The sequence below is a fragment of the Rattus norvegicus genome, chromosome 3, assembly GCF_036323735.1.
Source record: "Rattus norvegicus strain BN/NHsdMcwi chromosome 3, GRCr8, whole genome shotgun sequence".
Classification (NCBI taxonomy): Eukaryota; Metazoa; Chordata; class Mammalia; order Rodentia; family Muridae; genus Rattus; species Rattus norvegicus.
Window position 1 is genome coordinate 175,189,300 of NC_086021.1, and position 13,130 is coordinate 175,202,429.

Here is a 13,130-nt window from a genome sequence, read left to right on the forward strand (position 1 = left end):
TTTCATTTGCTTTTTAGGGGTGTGTGTGTGTATGTGTGTGTGTGTACTTGTGTGTTTGGCACATACACATGTTGGGTGGATGTATATGTACATGAAGGCTTGTATGTCTTCTAGAATGCCTCTTTACCTTACTTTTTTTTTTTTTTAGATTTATTCAATACACACACACACACACACACACACACACACACACACACACTGTAGCTGTCTTCAGATACACCAGAAGAGGGCATCGGATCTCTTTACAGATGGTTGTGAGCCACCATGTGGTTGCTGGGAATTGAACTCAGGACCTCTGGAAGAGCAGTCAGTGCTCTCAACCACTGAGCCATCTCTCCAGCCTTTTACCTTACTTTTTGAGACTGGGTTACTCATTCAGCTAGATTAGCTGGCCAGCATTTCCTAGGGCTCCCATGCCTTAGCCTCCCCAGTGCTGTGATTATCAAGTGTGCCATGCTGGGCCTCTGTCACTTATTGTGTCCCCAGTCCCTGATGGGTGTTTTTGGTAAACACTTTCTCTGTTTAATAATCTGCTTTTTGGTGATTGAACTCAAGGCCTTGAGTGTGATAAGAAAGCATCTCTGAGCTTGACCCTTTAAAATGCTAAGTTTTCAGATTAGTTTTAAGTTCATAGCACAACTGAGAGATGCCCTAGTGCCCACAGCCTGTATGAGGACTGCCTATCGGTCCATTTGATAAACCCAGTGACACCAGTGACAGGCGTGGTCCCCAGAATGTGGGCTGGTGTATGGACAGGACAGCTACATAAAGACCATGCTGTAAGACATGGTTTCTCTCAGATTGGACTCTAACCTGGGACACAGCCTCTGTCTTCCCCCATTGCTGAAGTACAGGCGAGTGCCACCACCCTTCACATTGTCATTTTGGTTGTTGGGCACTTGCTGCATGTTCCATTGTTGTGTGGTTACTTAAGAGGAGATGCTGTCTGTACCGTGGGTGGGCTGGTTGTTGACTGCGTGATTGTGGAGGTAGCCCAGCCCCCTAACCTTTCACCTGGTCTCGCGCTTCCTCGGGGTCTCACTTCCTTAGGTAGTAATTTTGACTTTTCAGAATGCTGATATATTTTAGCTCCTGCAGGCAGAGCTGCAGAAGGCAGAGCTTCTGTGTAAGCTCTGCTTGTTGTAATCTTACTGTGGCTTCCTGTGTTTTACTTTATCCTATGGCCATATGAAGCTTAGCTTAGAGTATTTATTTTTTTATTTTTTATTTTCTATGCATATGAGTACACTGTTTTCTAAAACACCAGCAGAGGGCATCGGATCCCATTACAGATTGTCAACCATCTGTGGATATTAGCAAAATATATGCCCTCATGTGGGTGCTGGGAATTGAACTCGGTCCTCTGGAAGGGCAGCCAGAGTTTACTCCAGCTTCCATCATACTATTTTTAAAAAATATTTTAATCAATTAATTATTTTTGATTTTTCATGAGTGGGTTTCTCTCTGTAGCTTTGGCTGTCCTGCAACTTGCCGGGTAGATGCTTCAAACTCATGGAGATCTACCAGTCTCTGCCTCATGACTACTGGAATTAAAGGTCTGTGCCACTACTCACTAGTGTTTTGTTTGCTTGTTTTGTTTTGCTTTTTTTGTGATAGGATTTCTCTGAGTTTCCTTGGCTGACCTAAAACTCACTCTCTGGACCAGGCTGGCTTGAAACTCAGTAGAGATCCCCCTGCCTCTGCTTCCCAAGTGCTGGGAGTAAAGGCGCACATGTACCGCTGCCCCTCAGCTAAGACTCACTTCTATTTTATTTTCCATGTATTGGTGTTTTGTCTGTATGTATATCTGTGTGCTAAGTATGTGCCTGGTGTCTAGGGAGGTTAGAAGGTGTTGGGTGCCCTGGAGCTGGAGACAGGTGACTGTGACCTACTGTATGGGTGCCAGTTCTCTGGAGAAGCAGCTAGTGCTCTGGGGCACTGAGCCATCTCCCATCCCTTAAGGGTAACTTTAGCAAGACATATGTATGTGCCTTGAGAGCGTGCCATGGTGTGCAGCAGATGTCAGATCCCCTGGAGCTGGAGTTCTAGGTGGCTGTGAGCTCTTTCTCTTGGAACTGAACTTGGGTCCTGTGGAAGAGCAGCAAGTGCTCTAATTACTGAGCCATCTTTTTCAGCCCCGACTTCATTTTAGTCTTTATTAATGTTGTTGTTATGATGCTAAGGATTGAGCCAGGTCCTGCTGTGCTAGACTTGTGCTTGAATACATGAGCTGAAGCCCTGTGATGGTGACTTAGAGTTGTCAGTTTGCTATCTAGTCAGGTCAGTTTAACCCATTCAGGAGACTGGGAATCTGGGCTTGCCTGTGGGAGTTACCTTGAGTAGGTTGGAGGAAGGATCCACCCACAGTCACCATGCAGCACTCAGGACCCTAGACTATAGAGAAAGAAGATCTGAGGGCAAACACCCATCACTCTGTACTTCATTTCAGCTGGAAGTTGGAATGACCCACCCTTCCTTAAGTTGATCTTGTCAGATGTTTATCACAGTAGTTGGAGAAGCAGTAAGACAAATCCCAGCCAGTTTGTTTCTTTTCTTTTGGAGACTGTCTTTCTGTGTAGTTCTGACTGTCCTGGAGCTCTGTATGTAGACTAGTTTGTCCTGTGACTCAAGAGAGCTGTCTGCCTTTGCTGCCTGAGTGCCTGGCTCATTTTTTCGTGTTTTGAAGGCATCTTACCACCGCAGTCGGCTGGCCTGGAACTCTTGAGTGCCACCATTTGCCTGGAACCAACGGTAATTTTCCTGCTTTAGCTCCATTTGTGCTGGATTAAACCTCAATCTGTGTGTCTGTGTGTCTGTTATATATGCTTGCGGGCATACATGCTAGAGGTTGACATTGTGTGCCTTTAATAAAAATTGCTTTTTATTTCTGTGACAGGCACTCTCATTGAACTAAAGTCACTAGCTATGTAGCCAACCCAGGAACTTTCTCTGTCTTCCAGTGCTGTGGGATTACAGGCTTGTGCTTGGCTTTTTCCATGGGTGCTGGGGCTTTGAACTCCATCTCCCCCAGCCCCTTACTGCATTTGTATTTCTGAATTCATGGACTGCATTTTCCCCCTCACATATACTCAGAAACAGAGTGTCCTGGACCTAAAGGCACCCTTCCTAACTGCTATCTCAACTAGGAAGGGCTAGAGATTACCAGTCTTCTTGGTAAATCTGCCCCCAAAGTAATGTGTTTCAGTTTCATCCGAGGCAGAATAAAGACAATAAAAGTCCCACACTTAAAACTAATACATGGGGGTTGGGGATTTAGCTCAGTGGTAGAGCGCTTGCCTAGCAAGCGCAAGGCCTTGGGTTCGGTCCCCAGCTCCGAAAAAAAGAAAAAACCTAATACATGATGCCAAGTGTGCTGGCGAATACCTCTAATCCTACCACCAGGGAGGCAGATCTCTGTGAGTTCCAGGTCAGCCTGGTCTACATAGTGAGGGAGTAAGACGTCTTAAAAGAAAAAGTAATTAAGAGCATGTGCTGTAGCACTGGAACATTGGCTCAGTGGTTAGGAGCACTGGCTGTTCTCCAGAGGACCTGGGTTCAATCCCAGTACCCACATGTCCACTCACAAAGTCTGTTATTCCAGTCTCAGAAGATCCGAGGACACTGTACACATGTGCACAGACATACGTGAAGGTAAAACACCCACCCCCACACAAAATATAAAATAACAATATATAGACCTGAAGGGGGGTAGGTCCAGTGCCCTCTTCTGGCTTCTGTGAATGCAGAGTGCATATAGGACACATGCAGGCAAACCACTTACACATGTTAAAGACATCCAAACAAGCAAAAATATAATTCCTTCTTGTCAGAAACTTAGAAAAACGTGCCATAACCAGATCTTTTTTTTTTTTTTTCTTTTTTTCGGAGCTGGGGACCGAACTCAGGGCCTTGCGCATGCTAGGCAAGTGCTCTACCACTGAGCTAAATCCCCAACCCCCCATAACCAGATCTTATCTCAAAACAACAAACATACAACCAAGCCCAAAGCAAGCAGCAAACAAGAAGTCAGGGGGTGTTCTTGTGATTATAACCAAGGGGAATGTTTGTCCAGTCAGTGTATTTGAGAAGACAGCACACTTCCCAGGTACCCCTGTCCCTTGAACGGCTGGGCAGCACATCCTGTTAGTGGCACCTGATGGGCAAACCTTCACTTGGCTATCGAGCAGTGAAAACAGGGAAAGAGGCCAAGCCCACAGCCCACAGCCCACAGCTCCACGGTCAGTGTCCCCGAGACCCCCTTATACTGGGACACTGGGTACTGACTAAGCTCTGTCATACAGACTGGTAGATAACTGCAGGGCTAGGCCTTTTGTCACTTAGCCTCCAGTGTCATGGAAAAAGGAACAGCCACAACCCCCCATGCTGTGTGTTCAGTTCTTGCAAGCCGCTACTAACCACAGCCATGAAAAGCCTCTGAGTCTAGGGCCTCATCCCTGTGTGGACACAGTTGACTTCCATTTCCTAACGTGACATAGAAAGTCCTTTTGTTGATTATGAATCTAAGTTGTCAGAAAAAGCATGAGGGCTGCCAGAAAGATAGAGTTGTATTCTCGGTCTGTGTAGAGAATGGAAATAATACCCTTCTGTACATTGACCAGATGTTTCGTTTTGTCTTAGATGGCTCTTGCTAGGCAGCCATGCTGGCTTTGAACTTGCTGAATTCCCTGCCTGTACTTGAAGACAGTATGAACTTCTGCTTTAGCCAGTATTTTAATTTTAATTTTTATAAATTATTACATTTTAAATTTGTGTTCGGGTATTCTACCTGCATGTATGTCTTTTTGCTATGTGTGTGTTTGGTACCTTCAGAGGTCAGAAGAGGGTGTCAGATTTCCTGGTGCTCCGGAACCCAGGCCCTCTGAAAGACTATTGACTATTGCGCTATCTTCCCAGGCTCCCTCCCTTAGCTTTTTTAACAGTGAGTGGGGTGTTACATAACCATTGTAAATACAGCTTGGGCGTGGTAGTCACTTAGGAGGTCAAGGCAGGAATATCATGAGGTTCAGACCAGTCATGGCTAAGTGGTGAGATCAGGACAACCTGGGTTTCATAGTGAGAGCTTGTCCTACAGAAAACAAGAGACACAAGACAACAGAGACACTGGTGGACAGAGAGTGCAAGTCAGAGGTAGAGCAGTGGTCAAGGCCCAGGCTCCACCCCTAGCGTGAAAAACAAAAGCTGGGCCTAGTGGTGCATACCAGATTCTAGAACCTAGGAACCTGAGGCAGGGGGATTTCCGTATTGAGGTTAGATGTAACACATGAGATGAAATCTCAAATCTATGGGTAGAATCTATAGGTAGAGTTAGGGAAGGGGAAATAAGATCAAAATATATTGTATAAAAATGTTTAAACTGAAAACTATATTCAACAAGTAACCAAGAAAGCCACATAGGTGCTCTGCTGATTTGGGACACCATAGTTTGATTGTTATTTGAAAAATAAACGAGACACAGGTTTCCTGACTCTGCTGTGTCACCGAGCTCACGGCAGCGTGGTACGGATGGGTATGTGGCATGTTTTAGGTTTTCTGGCTGTGTGTGACACTGACTGACAGCATACTGTGAGTTGTTTTTTAAAAGACATAATAACATTTGCATAATGCTGAGATGTAAAAATTCAATCACATGTCAGGATAGATTTTTATGAATTATTTTCTAAATAAAAGTTTTGGATTTTTAGTGAGTTAGGTCTTTCCTAGTTTCAGGCTAGGGAACTGTGAGTCTGTTCTGAAAGAGCTTATGTCTTCCTTTAGGTCTTTGTACCAGGCTTAGGTCATCGTGTACTGCTAGTTCAGTTTACTTTGCTGTCTGGCATTATTTGTATCATTTTAAGTGGTTAAATGACTTTTGCACATTATCAGGAAGGACCTTTTAGATATAACGTTGACATGAACATTATGCATACTGAATTACATTTCTGTGTAAAAAATAGAAATATTTTCATCTTTATGTACCAGGATCCCAGGGTCTTGCCAATCCCTTCTTGCCAAGATAACTGTGGAAATAGAGTCCACTTACTTATTAGTAAATAATGCCCTCCCCTCTCCTCTCCCAGCTGCACGCCAGTCTGTGCTACAGCGGCAGTGGTAGGCATTGTTCAGGAAGTGACCTTGGCTTGGATTAATCAAATTCAGCACACACAAAAAAGATTCTTGCTAACATGCTGACTTGATATAAAATTTTGTCGCATCCATTTTCCTGTGAAATGAGGCCATCCTGTAAAAAGAGAAGATTCTTCAAATTAAACATGCACTAACGGGCGCACCGGCTTCTGTAAGCCATGTTAAAAAGAACAAACTAGTTGTATTTTAAAATTAGACTTACAATCATAAGTTTATATCGTGTGGGTTCGGAAGTTATTAGTAGACAATTATTTGTATCATTTCTTTCAACTTGAAATTAGAATATCATTGACTTTATTTCCTGGTCTGGAACATGTATATCAAGTTGCACTGTAGAGATTCTGTGTAATGAAGACAGAATACTGTTCTCTGGGCCTCTGGTCACTGTGTAGCAAGTGAGGCATTATGTTTTGGTTTCAGATTGCATTTCAGAAATATCTGGTGTTTGATAATCTGGATAGAGCCCACTATCCTATATGCGATCGTTTTAGTAGCTGGTGGTGGTACCCATATAGATCTCCAATCTAAACTTGTAAAACTGCTAAAATTCAACCAGTTGGTATGTAAGTTGGCTTATCTATACATTAGGATTTAGTAAATCATCGGATAGGAGAGTTTGTACAGCTGTCTCCTCTTTGTCTTGGTGTGCTTCAAGGAATGGCGGCTCACACCTGTAATTCCAGGACTTTGAGGTTGGGTTAGGTGGATTGCTGCTGTTTTTCTGCCATTTGGGGCTATAGAGAGAGGTTGTCTTAAACTCCCTCCCATGACCACCCCTTAAAAAAAAACTATGCAAAAAAAACAGATAAAAACCAAAACTGAAACGACCCCAAATCACCATGCTGGCTTCAAGCTCTTGGGCTTCGGTGTCCTGCTTCCTTATTGCCCTGGGGAGGAAGAGGGAGGAGGGAAGTGTGGGGCGGGGAAGGGAGGCAGTGTGGTTTCTCCTGCCCTGCCCTCTTCAGTCCTGCTCACTGTTAGTACAGACTGCTGAGTGGAGTAGTGAATGGATTAGTGTATCGATTTTTTTCTTTTGCATCTGTAGGAAGTTTATATAAAAAGTGATCAGGAGGACAGCTCTGCAGAAGAAAGACTTTGCTTTTGAGTTTGTTCCACGCATGCACGGAGGGCTGTGCTGGGTCCTGGAGGGTTAGAGAGAACACAGGGAAACAAATGGCCCCTTAGATGCTCTCGCTGTGTTTCTGTAGACTCCTCTTGTGAGGATGGCGTACTGCAGTTGTATCAGTGACCCGAGGGAGCCAGAGCCTAAATACTGTAATTGACGGGCTTCATTTCTTCTTAAAGCATTTACAGGGAGCTAAACGGGCATCATGTCATATCATTTGTGGGTAGTTGGGAGATTTGAAGCCTCGTGGAGGAAAATCTTTTCTTAACCTGCCCTTGTTTGCTCTTTGTCTTTATGTCTATCGGTTGGTTTGGTCGATGCTCTAAGATAAAGAGACCCTGACTTGAAGGAGAAAATGGATACTTATCAAATCATTTTTCTGCTCAAACAGCAGTTTAAAGTGAATTAGTCACCTGAACTTAGGGTGTCCGCTGCCTTTTTTAACCTTTCCTTCTTAAGAGAAGCCCGGGAAGAACTGCAGCAGCAGTCCTGGTAGCCAGGGAGTTAACGCTCCCGCAGCCCGAGGGTCAGCGCAGTCTCTGTTTGCTGATTGGCTGCTAAAAGGTGAAATTGAAACCACTGTAAACTTTTGACCCTGTAGCAGTTCCTGTGGAAAGCCTTCTGCGGGTGGAGCCTGCTTACCTCCCACCCCCATTCCCACCCCCTTTGCCTGTATTTATTTTCTGTGATCCTGCAGGGCTCTACCCTGCTTTTCAGAGAGGGAGAGAGTGGGTGAGGCAGACGGGGAGAGGGGAGAAGGAGGGAGAGGGAGGAGCTGTAGAGCAGGCAGCTGCAAGTAGCTTGCTGACAAGCCCGCTGCTTTTCTGTAACTAGGTCCTCACTAACTTAAGCTGAGCCAAAGAGGTGAGGCCAGTTCATAGACCACAGGGCCACCAGGATTCTGTGCTTGCTTTTTCCTTGGTTGCTCAGATGCAGACTAGTGTGCCTCTGCAACTCAGTACTCTTTTGAGGTAGCGTCCCACCCTGTAGCTGGTTGGCCTGATGATGGAATTAAAGGCTTATGCCACCACACCCAGCATTTAAAAAAATTTTTTTTTCTTGTCCCCCTTTGAAGCTACATTTAGTCTGTTTTTGAACAAAATGCCTGGCATCCTTTCCTGGATGTGCTGAGCTAAGAACTTTTACTTTTAGTAACATTTCATGTGTCTCCTTTACGCATCCTGTCTTTTAGATGCCCAGCATGATGTAAGTATTATTGGAGTTGGCTTAGTGGGTAAAGAAACTTACTGCCAAGCCTGATGAGCTGCCCGGCTGAGGCCCCGCGGTAGAGGAGAGAGCAAATATCTGGAAGTTCTTCTCTGACCTCAGCATTTCTGTCATGGTGTGCACGGGCACACGCACAGGCACGCACTCGTGCACACATACATACGAATAAATAAAAACTTCCTTTAAACTGTGTTAATCTTGTCTGCCTTTTTTTGGGGGTAGGGGGTCCAAGATTGAACCTAGGTTTTTGTACATGTTGGCAAGCCCTCACAGTGATCTGTGTCTCCAACTCATAATTTATTTTCGAGAGAGGATTTGTCTACATAGCCCAGGCTGGTGTTGGACTAACTGTCTTCTGCCTTGGCCTTTCCAGTTTTTGGATTGCAGATGCATGTGACTGTGCTAGTCTCCTCTGCTTTTCAGTGTGAAGGACTAACAGGCATTCTGATTGTAAATCTAGGCAATATTTGCAGAAACTGCCTGATTTCATTAGTTATTTTTGGCAGAGATAAACAGTTTTGAATTTGTCTTAATTTTACATCTTCCCCCCAATTAATTAATTAATTTTTTATTTATTCACTTTATATCTCAAATTGCATCCCCTTTCTCCTCTCAGTCCTCCCTCACATAGTCCTCCTACCCACTTTTCCCTTCTCCTGATAAGGGGGAGCCCCCCAACCCTATCAACCCACCTTGGCACAACTCACTGTAGGGCTAGGCACATGCTTTCCCACTGATGCCAGACAAGGCAGCCCAGTTAGAGAAACAGGATCCACAGGCAGACAACACAGTCAGGGACAGCCCACTGTTGTTGGGGGACCCGCTGAAGACTAAGCTACTCATGTGCCACACATGTGCTGGGGTCCTAGGTCCAGCCCATTCATGCTCCCTGGTTGGTGGCTCAGTCTCTGGGAGCCTCAAGAGCTCTTAATTCCCCACCTTAGTGGTCTTCAGGGTTGCCTGCCCATCTCGTGGTGCTGATACCTCTCACCCTGTTCATCCACCCTGTTCAAGTCACGGTGCTCACCAGGTGCTCACTTCGACGGCATCCTTGTTTTAGAAATTGTATTGCCTGCTTGTACCTGCTTCTGCTTACCCACAGTTAATAGTGGCACTATGACTTTATTTTTATATATTTGTTTTTATTATTTTGAATTATGTGTATGTATATCTGAATGTGAGCCCAGTGCTACGCAAGGCCATAGATGTAAGACAGGAATCACAGATGGCTGAGAGTGGCCTGATGTGGGTATTAGGACAAACTCAGGTTTCTTAATATGCGGATATAATATATGAATATTAGGTACTTGATATATGCTTTATTATACGCTCTTAGCTACTGAGCCATCTGTCTCAGCCTCAACCTCCTGTAATTTTTCTCCTTTCCTTCTTCTCCCCTCCTCCCTTTCCTTTCCCTTTCCCGTGCGCCCCCCACCCCCAGCACCCCAATTTACCCTGTAGACTAGGCTGGCCTCTAACTGAAAGAGATCCACCTTCCTCAGCCTCCCAAGTGTTAGGAATAAAGGTGTCGGTCACTGTGCCTGGTCCATGAATTCTTTTTTTTTTTTAAAGATTTATTTATTTATGTATAAGCACACTGTAGCTGTCTTCAGTAGAGGGCATCAGATCTCATTACAGATGGTTGTGAGCCACCATGTGGTTGTTGGGAATTAAACTCAGGACCTCTGGAAAAGCACTGAGCCACCTCTCCAGCCCCATGAATTCTTTATATTGTCTTGTGCCAACACAGTTCTGGCATGCAGCAGACATGCAGCAAGCATCTAATTGAAATTTTCTTGCACAAGGTCACTTCAGAAAACTGGCTTCTCAAAGGTTGTTTTGGGAAGCAAGCCAAGGCTGTTGCTTTCATATGTCTTTCAGATTGGCTTTGTCTAGAACTAAACTTACATTTGTAAGGAATTAAATGACTGTAGTAAATGTGAGGTCGGGTTGATCTTTCCAGTGTGCATCAGAGTGAGTGGTAGTGCACAGTATAAACCCCACGGTTTTCTGTGAAGATCACATTGTGAATGCTGTGTTTAACTTTTAAGAAAAATCACAAGTATTGATACGGCAAAAAAGGCATCTAGTCTGATCTCCAGAGGAGGCTGTGTGTGTGGTGGCCTTCTCACACCGAGGGAGAGATGGGATAATTTAGGCAGGATTGATACAAAAGCTTAATTTAAAGAAGAGACAATAACTGCCCCCTTCTTTTCCTCAGGATCAAAAGACTCGCTGAACAGTGGACCCCGAGATCGGTGAAACTAAGCTCTTACCTGACCTCACTGACCAGGCCGACAGGTAATTCTTGCGCTTCCTTCACGATCGCTGTAATTTTCCTTTCCACTTGACCTGCCTGGAGGCTCTGCTCTCTCTGCTAGTGTGTGTCTTAAGGTGGTTGAACAAGCGGGCCTAGGCCGAGCAAACACATGCCTACAGCGCACAGACAAACACATTCAAAGTGGGCAGGAGGGGAAGCAGCCCTGCCTACCACTGCGAATATTTTAAAGGTTTTGGTTAAAATTGGAATCTGCCTGGCATGGTGGTGCATGCTTTAGTCCCCAAAGAGGCAGGCCAGCCAGGGCTACAAGGTGAGCCCTGTCTAACAAGCAAACTGGAGTCAGCTCCAGCCCATGTTTGCTATTTTTCTGATTGCTCGTGCAGACAAATGACATTTCCCACCCCTGTCCTAACCTTTAATAGTACATCAGCATAGTAAATGAGAACAGAAAGCCCGTCTGGCTGCCCAGAAAGCAGTTGTCTTTACCCAGTTAGTTCAGTTTGTACTTACTCTCCTGCAGGTTCTTGCTCAACTCCGACATCCGGGTCTTTGAATCCCACCCTCCTTGGTTACATTTACTATCTTGCTAGTTTTCTGTCTTTTACTTTTGTTCCACTTTCTGTTTCTAATTTTAGCCTTCTATAGGTCAACAGCATGGCGATTTCACACTGCATTTACTCATGTCCTCTTGCTGCTTCTAGTATCTGCAAATGTTACCCATTTGTAATTTTGCTACACGATTTTGTTGCATTCATTTTTCTGTTTGCCAAAAAAAAAAAATAAATAAAAATAACAAAACTAAAAACAAAAAACCCCAAGCAAACACAAGGCACAGTAGCTGGGGTACTGCTCAGTGTTCCCGCCACCTGCTGGGAATGCTTCACGCGCTTAACCAAAAGCCTCGGCACTGAAATCAGTGAGGAACCTATCTCTTCTGGTTTCTTTCTGTATGTTTCTACTAACGAGCAGATTCAGAGCTTGTCCTCTGAGTGCAGGCTCACTCCTTACTCCCAGTTGGCCTGGTCCTCTGGCCTTTTGGATGGCGCCACCTACAGTCAGGATAGGTCTTTACCTTGTCATTTGCTGCCCACTTGCCAGCTCTGGAAGAGTTCACAGATGTACCCAGAAGTGGGCTATGCCACCCTAGGCACTGGTGGCTCTGTCCACCCAAGCTGTCAGTCAAGATGAACCCTCACAATATAGTGGCTACAGAAATACGGTGTGGGTAGGTGAGTTACTTTTTAAATATAACATAGAACTTAAAATTCTAGTCCTAAAACTTCTCCTGATGGGTTTGTGAGATAGTTCAACTAGTCATGACACCTGCTGCCTCAGTTTGATTTCTGAGACCCACATGATGAGAGATGTCCCGAGTTGTTCTTTGACACCTAAGTACATCATGTTCTCTTTCTCCATGCAAGTGTACATATTGTCAGAAGTTCTGGCTATAGGGAATCAGTGCGACCAAAAGCTATCACTGGCTACTGACTACTAGGTTGTAAAGACTGCATTTATCCTTGTCCCTCTGCTTTGATCACATGCTACCTTACTAAAATACAAGCCCACTGGTGGGAAACTTGTAAAGGATGCTGCCTAACAGCCAAACTATTGGACTGTTTTTACGACTGTTTTCGAGCTTTTTTTGTTTGGGGTGTATGGATGTTTAATCTTGCCAGTTGCTTGCTTAGGTAAAATAACTCTCAGCAGAAAGCTAGAAAGCACAGACAGCCAGTTTTGTAGTATAGAAGCGAATAGGGCAAGGCTATGGTCTTTCTGTAAGTTTTCATAACCATCAGTTTGCATACTTTACAGATCTCAGGTCCTTTCCAGCTGAGCGTTGTTGTGGTCGGTCTATCTGGTTCTTCATGTAGGTATTTCCTTCTAATTGCTTCTCCCCACTCATAAGAAGACACCACTGCTCTGAGATTACCAGATAATGGAGTCTGACTATGTTGCCCAGGCTGGAGAAGATAATAGGCCCCGAGCCCACTGTCCCCCCCGCCCCCCGCCCTTTGAGCACTGTTATTATTGCACGTGCACATCACAGTGCTGAATGCTAATATAACTTTTTAAAGATGTTTGTGGGGATAAGGAAGGATACATACATAATCCTTCTTTTGTGATTTAGCCGAAGTTTTGGCCCCAGCATTTGAGAGGTGGATTCAAGGCCAGCCAGGTCTCCCTGATGATCTCCAGGATAGCCAGGGTCACAGACGCCATATGCAAAAGCCAAACCAATACACTCATCACCCCAAGCTCAAACTAGTGCAGTCCTGGTTCGCCATTGATGACCTGCTAAGTCCATACTTCCTATTTTCTTTCTTTTTTTTTTTTTTTTGGGTTCTTTTTTTC

General features: G+C 44.7%; 1 protein-coding gene across 1 annotated transcript in view; it reads left to right on the forward strand.

Moving 5' to 3' along the window:
• Positions 1-13,130, forward strand: part of Ncoa3 (nuclear receptor coactivator 3) — an 80,008-nt gene that overhangs the window by 31,476 nt on the left and 35,402 nt on the right. Inside the window, exon 2 of the mRNA NM_053454.1 lies at positions 10,719-10,798. The gene's annotated coding sequence lies outside the window, so the exon portion shown is untranslated. The remainder of the gene's footprint in view (positions 1-10,718; positions 10,799-13,130) is intronic.